Source organism: Lepidochelys kempii, chromosome 18 (genome assembly GCF_965140285.1).
Source record: "Lepidochelys kempii isolate rLepKem1 chromosome 18, rLepKem1.hap1, whole genome shotgun sequence".
Lineage (NCBI taxonomy): Eukaryota > Metazoa > Chordata > Testudines > Cheloniidae > Lepidochelys > Lepidochelys kempii.
The window spans coordinates 2,411,752-2,419,248 of NC_136397.1; positions in this window are offsets into that span (position 1 = coordinate 2,411,752).

Here is a 7,497-nt window from a genome sequence, read left to right on the forward strand (position 1 = left end):
CTCCCCACACCCAGCTCTGCCGGTGCCCCTCGATCCCGACCCGCAGCCCCTGCGCCCGGCCCTGGGCTCCCCACACCCACCTCTGCCGGTGCCCTCGATCCCGACCCGCAGCCCCTGCGCCCGGCCCTGGGCTCCCCACACCCAGCTCTGCCGGTGCCCCTCGATCCCGACCCGCAGCCCCTGCGCCCGGCCCTGGGCTCCCCACACCCACCTCTGCCGGTGCCCCTCGATCCCGACCCGCAGCCCCTGCTCCCGGCCCTGGGCTCCCCACACCCAGCTCTGCCGGTGCCCTCGATCCCGACCCGCAGCCCCTGCGCCCGGCCCTGGGCTCCCCACACCCACCTCTGCCGGTGCCCTCGATCCCGACCCGCAGCCCCTGCGCCCGGCCCTGGGCTCCCCACACCCAGCTCTGCCGGTGCCCCTCGATCCCGACCCGCAGCCCCTGCGCCCGGCCCTGGGCTCCCCACACCCACCTCTGCCGGTGCCCCTCGATCCCGACCCGCAGCCCCTGCGCCCGGCCCTGGGCTCCCCACACAGCGGCTGCCTTCCTCAGGCTCCCCCCCCCCCGACTAACAGCCCCCTCTCCAAGGCCTGGTCTGACATCAGGAACTGGGATCTTGGATTGGGGAGGCTCCTTAAACCCTAACTGCATGTTTAGAGCAAGCAGCAGCTCATCTGCATCCCGCCCCAATCCCAGCCCCGGCCCCCACAACTTCCGGGAGCTGCTATTGTGCGCAGCTCCTTTCATCGCTCCCAGGCACCTGGGCAGACAATGGGCACCAGCTGCCTCATCCCACAATCAGAGAATGACCCCAATCAGCAAAGGAGCTGCCTAATTGCAGCCAGCTGGAGACAGACCCCCGCCATCCCCCAGCTGGGGTCTCTCCTGAGGGCTCACTCCCACCCCCATCCCCTGCTTTGTTCCAGAAGCCTCAGGAGCTGCCCTGGTTGCAGGGCTCATGGGGCAGCATCCGAAATGGCTGGAAACTCTCTGGACTCAGGTATCGAGGAGGAGAAGATGGAGGGTGGGGAGATGGAGCCCCCTGCCCCCCACCAGCCCCTCTGGGGGAGCTAAAGCTAACACAGCTGCTCCATAACTACATATATGAAATTACAACCTGTAACCTCACTGTAAGAACCATGCTCAGGGCATCATGAGCCTGCCGAAGACAGCCGACATGACACACTTTGCATTGGACACCACGTAATCATTTTACAAGGATGAACATGGGGGTGCTGGGTGTTCCCCTGAGGCACAGAGCGTCACGGAGCGGGCGCCCCCAGAGCTGGCAGGGAGGCTCTTTAGCCTCCTCCCCTCCCCCTGCCCTTCTCCCAGCAGTGCAGCACTGGGGAGAGCAGCTCACAGCTCATCCCCCCACACAGCCCCCTGAGCCCCTCATCCCCAGACCCTGACATGGCATTTCATGCACCACTGGCCGGCCGGGAGCTTTCACCTTCACTTGGCCAGCTGCTCCCCCCACACCAGTGCTAGGTGTTGTGAGTAATGAGCTACTCCAGCCTCTGCACCGAGCGCTTGCCAGGCCCAGCACCGCCTCTCCCGGCCCTGCCTCCTGTGGGAGGAGCATGGACAAGGGATAGGGGATGGGGTCAAGTCAGCCTTTGATGGGGAGGGCTGCTCAGCCTGGGGGTTAACAGGAGTGCAGCTCAGACAGGGCTGCTTTATCTCCCCCTCCATTAGGAGCTTTCCTGGCTCCCACCCTCTCGCTGTGCCCATGACCGTCCACCCCACCAAGGGCAAAGTTGGCACATGGTGCCCGGTCTTGCTGTTCACACTCCACACATGACTCTCACCCACATGTGACTCACCAACTCTGGGGGAACCACAGCTACTTGTGTCCGCCTAAACCGGCCCTTGGTCCACCCAGTTCTGAAGGTGGCGTGGTGCCTGGAGCCTGCCAGCCTCTCTGCCCTGGCCCAGCCCATGGTGATTCTGGGAGAGCAGTCGTGGGAGGGGACAACCAGCCAGCTCATTCCAGCTGTGTCCTTCTCCAGCTGGCGGGGGTGAGTCTCCGGCCCTGGAGAGGCAGGGGAGGGGCTGCTTCATGCACTCACTGGGGAGGGGTGGGGAGGTCTGATGCCAGCAGGCACCTCTGTCTGGACACTGCGGTCCAGCGAGTTGCTCGAAAGCAGGAGCTCCCTGCCAGCAGCGAAGATGTTGTTGAAAGGCAGGATCCTGGGCTAGATGGATCGTTGGTCTGATGCCCAACCAGCCCAGCCGCGGGGAGTGTGAACAGGCTCAGCACCTTGGTGTGAGTGGGGATCGCTGCTTCCTGCTGCTCTCGCCACCCCATGGGTAGGGGGGTGCCCCAGCCCAATGCCACAACCGGCTAAAGCCCTTGATGCTAAGGGCAGCCGTGCTCAGGGCATGGGAGCTAATTATCCCACCAAGCAGCGGGCAGCTCTGGTGCTGGGCTAGGGGCTCTGCGGGAGGCAGCAAGGAATCACAGAGCACAAGCCACGAGCCCTGCACCATGGGGCTGCACCATGCCCCTCTGCCGAGCGCCCTGCTCTGAGCCGCGTCACTCGCCCCTCGGGCTGGCTGCGGGGTGGGGCTGTCTCTGCACTGGGTGCATGTGAAGCACCCGCAGAGCGGGGCCTCGCTCCCTGCCGTAGGCACCAGGGCCAGGCAGGGCACAGCCCGTGTTCCCTGGGCACACAGGGCCTCATCTACAGTGACGCTCCCTTGGGCATCACCGGTGTGGCACCGCCCCGCCACGGCCAGAGCTCTGGGACTCTGATCTGGACCCACCCCCACCGTGCACGGCCCAGAGCCCAGCTCATTCAGTCAGCTGCTTTGAACGCTCGCCAGTAAGGCTCTCGGCCCCAGTCCACAGCCGCCCTGCTCCTGGGGTGCCAGTTACACCAGGGCCAAGGGGTGCGGAACAGTCCCATTCTGTCCAGGCAGCGTTTGCACCCTTTGGCCCGGTGGCTTTGTGTTCCGCTAAACTTCTGGTGCCTCATGCTCCCGTTCTCCTCTATGGGTTGGGCTCCCCGGCTGGACTACAGCTCCCATGGTGCACTTTGGTGCAGTTGCTCAGCTGTGGTGCATCATGGGAGACAGAGTCCTACCGGGGAGCCCATGTCATAGAGGTGAAGGGGGCCATGAGTCATGCAAGCTCCACCTCCCAGCAGGCATTGCAGCACCATTTCAGACCCAAAGGTTTCCAGTTTGGGGGCGCTGGTTTTTTCTACAAGAAATCAACGTTTCCCGCAGGAAGCAGATGCCCCCTCCTGGAACAACCCAGCTGGTTCAAACCCAGGGTTCCACCCACACCCAGCTTTGGGGCCCATTCCCACCAGCTCTAGCAGAGCCCGGTGGCCTTTTGCACAAGTCTGGGAACTCACAACGTTTTTTCACCAAAGGTGAGGGTGGAACCTGGCTCCATCCCATAATACTCTGGATAACCTGGTAACCCTCTCATGGCCACTTGACTGTAGCAACCTCCTGGCTGCAGGCAGGCTCACCCCATCCTGTGACAGCCACACTCACAGCTCTAAGGCCCGGCTATGACCCATGTGATGTCCCAGCAATGCAGGGGAATGGCACGTCCCTCATGGATGCCGAGCTGTGGAGCATTTGCTCCAACCCCTCAGACAGAGACAAACACCTACAAGATCTCTATCAAGCATTCTTACAACTACAATACCCACCTGCTGAAGTGAAGAAACAGATTGACAGAGCCAGAAGAGTATCCAGAAGTCACCTACTATAGGACAGGCCCAACAAAGAAAATAACAGAACGCCACTAGCCGTCACCTTCAGCCTCCAACTAAAACCTCTCCAGCTCATCATCAAGGATCTACAACCTATCCTGAAGGATAACGCATCACTCTCACAGATCTTGGGAGACAGGCCAGTCCTTGCTTACAGACAGCCACCCAACCTGAAGCAAATACTCACCAGCAACCACACAACAGAACCACTAACCCAGGAACCTATCCTTGCAACAAAGCCCGTTGCCAACTGTGTCCACATATCTATTCAGGGGACACCATCAAAGAGCCTAATCACATCAGCCACACTATCAGAGGCTCGTTCACCTGCACATCTACCAATGTGATAGATGCCATCATGTGCCAGCAATGCCCCTCTGCCATGTACATTGGTCAAACTGGACAGTCTCTACGTAAAAGAATAAATGGACACAAATCAGACGTCAAGAATTATAACTTTCAAAAACCAGTGGGAGAACACTGCAGTGGGCTGCAGGGACAGTCGTTCTTTGGTAGCCAATGGCAGCTGAGTTGGTGGGTCTCGGTCCAGCCCCAAGTGGAGAGTGGCCACCCCCCACACTGCCATTGGCAGGGATTGCCCCCCACCACCATAGTGCCCTATGCAGAGAGGCAGATCAGGCTGGGACTGGGGATTTGGATTCTATTCTGTCTCTGCCACTGACTTGCTGTGTGACCTTGGGCTTGTCCTGCTGCCCCCCACACAGTGCCCATTCTGGGTGAGCAGAGGCCTTCAGCTCCTGGAGCCACCTGCCTGGCACCACTCACTGTGAACAGCGTGTTCCCACGTAATCTGAGTGGGCAGATGGGACAATGAAACAGAAAGTACAGAATAGTGGAATCATGGACTATCAGGGCTGGAAGGGACCTCAGCAGCTCACACAAAGGAGTCTCTGGCCATGACTGAGCTGCCAAAAGAGTGGGTGGGCGGCAGGTACTGTGCTTTACTAGCCTGGGGCAGGTCCCAGCTTTCAGGGCAGCATAGCCATGGCCTCCGAGCCCGGGAGGAGCTGAGCAGCAAGGCCAGGGCAGGGTTAATGTGGCTGATACAGCATGAGCGTGCTGAACCCACGCTGGAGCCAGGCACGTGCCCCTGCCAAGCAGCCCCCAAGGCGGGCGTGCGGGGGAGCCACAGGGCGGGAGCTCGTGCTGCGCCAGCCTGTCACTCGCTTGTCATTTCTCACTGACGAGCTGCCTGGCGAGAAGAGAAGCTGCCGGGACTTGGCTGGCAGTGGGGGAGCAACTGACGAGTGACAGGCTGAAGCAGAGGAGGCCCAAAACTGCTGACTCGAGCGCTACGCTCAGGAACCAGCAGAGCCCTGGGCAAGTCCCCTGGCGCTCCACTGCTTTGACGATTGTGATTAGGAGCCCTGGGAGAGAGGCTCAGAGCTCGGGAACGTGGAGGGAGAAGCCACGCACCTGAAGGGTGCAGGGAGGGAGGGGCTGGCCAGCCGAAGCAGCTCGCAGAAATATTTAGGAACATGCCAGCCATGCCTCTAAAGAGGCTTGGAGGCACCACCCCCATTTGTGTCCAGTCTGCTACCATGCCAGCTGGCGAAGCCAAGGCCTGTCTAGGTCTGCCTGTGCTTCGCCTGGCACAGCAGGCCCTGGGCCTAGCTGGGGTGCAGCATGGTGCTTCTGCCAGGAGGTGAGTGATGGCAATGGGGGGGAAGAGGAAGGGAACTCTAGTAACTGACCAATAACTAGACCAGGGGAAACTAAAGCTTCCCTCTCTGGCCAGGTATCCTCCCCCTGCCCCACTCCCAAGTGCTCCAAGATGGCATCCCAACCACAGGAAGGGAAAGCCGAGAGATTGGCAAACACAGCAGTGGAATGCAGTGGTGCAGAACAGCGGGGCCAGGAGGCTTCACCCATCTACTTTTCGCCAGGGCAGACCCTGCCCCCTTCCCTTCCTCTTCCCCCCAAGGCCCCACCCCCTGGGCAGGCCAGCGTGGAGCCCGGCCGGGGAGCCCGGACAGTTGTGGGAGCTGTGTGCACGGACCCTCCATCTGCCCGCAGTGCAGGGGGCTGACAGGTAGGGTTGCCAGTTTTGGTTGAACGTATTCCTGGAGGGTTGATCACATGACAACCTTTAATTAAAGATAAATCTTTAATTCCTGGAGAATCCAGGACAACCCTAGCCTGGGCCAGGGCAGGTGGAGGGTCCGTGACCCCACGGCAGCTCCGCACAGCTGCCCGTGCAGCTCTCCCTGACCTGGCTCCAGCCGGGGGGCAGGGCCTCAGAGCTGCAGCCTGACATGGTAAGTGCCGTGCGGGCAGCCATGGTATGGACCCTCCACCTGCCCTGGGCAGGGGGACCTGTCGCACCACGGACAGGTGGAGGGTCTGCTGCAACTCCCCACTGCTGCCTGCACGGCTCTTATCATGGCTGGGCTGCAGCTCCAAGGGCCCCCCGGCTGGAGTTGGGTCAGGGAGAGCTGCGCAAGCAACTATGGGGAGCCACATGGACCTTCCACCTGTGCCTAGCCTGGGCTGGGCAGGGGATATGGGCATGGGGCTGCTTTTGGCCCCACCACCACGGGTGGGCTCCCCAGCCCTGCTCTGGCTTCCAGCTTGCCCAGGGGCAGGGCCTCAGGGGTGGGGGCCCCCAGCCCCCCCCCCCCCACTTTTGGGAAGGCTCGTCGCCCTTAATGGAATGTATCTGCAGCTAGAGTCCAGGGCCTTCTTCAGCTGGTGGGAATATCTCAGAGAGAACAGGCCCTTGGCTGCACCGCCCAGCCAGCCCCACTCACACCTGGGAGCAGCAAGCAGCCATCCTCCAAGCGTCCCTTCACTGGTCCTGCTCCAGTCCCATGGGAGCTGTGGCTTGGTACCACCTGTGATGGGTTGGATCACAGAAACTCCTTTGGGACTGCCACTGGATGCGCCTAGACTACCTCTGAGCCCGTTTTCCCTGCCAGCTTGGGACCTCAGTACCTTGTCTTGTTTGAGCCAGACATACTTGCCTGCTGCAAACACAGATCCACGTCTGAACCACGTCCACCACAAGCTGCAGGCTTAACTGAAAACAGCTTAAGAAGTGCTCCTGTCTCCAGCACCCAGATACCCAGCTCCCAATGGGGTCCAAACCCCAAATAAATCCATTTTACCCTGCATAAAGCTTATACGCAGTAAATTCGTAAATTGTTTGCCCTCTATAACACTGATAGAGATATAGGCACAGCTGTTTTCCTCCTGCGCCCCCAAGTATGAATACTTACTGGGTTAATTAAGAAGTAAAAAGTGATTTTATTAAATACAAAAAGTGGGATTTAAGTGGTTCCAAGTAATAACAGACAGAACAAAGTAAACTACCAAACAAAATAAAATAAAACACACAAGTCTATCCTAATACAGTAGGAAACTAAATGCAGGTAAATCTCACCCTCAGAGATGTTCCAATAAGCTTCTTTGATAGACTAGCCTCCTTCTAGTCTGGGTCCAGCAATCACTCACAGCCCTGTAGTTACTGTCCTTTGTTCCAGTTTCTTTCAGGTATCCTTTGGGGTGGAGAGGCTATCACTTGAGCCAGTTGAAGACAAAATGAAAGGGTTTCCCTGGGGCTTATATAGTCTCTCTCTTGTGGGTGGACACCCCTCTCTCCCCCTGTTCCCAGCTACAAGATGGAGTTTTGGAGTCACATGGGTAAGTCACATGTCCATGCATGACTCAGTTCTTTACAGGCCGATGCCATTGTCCACATGCTAGTTTGAGAACTTGTGGCACCTTAGAAACTAAAAAATT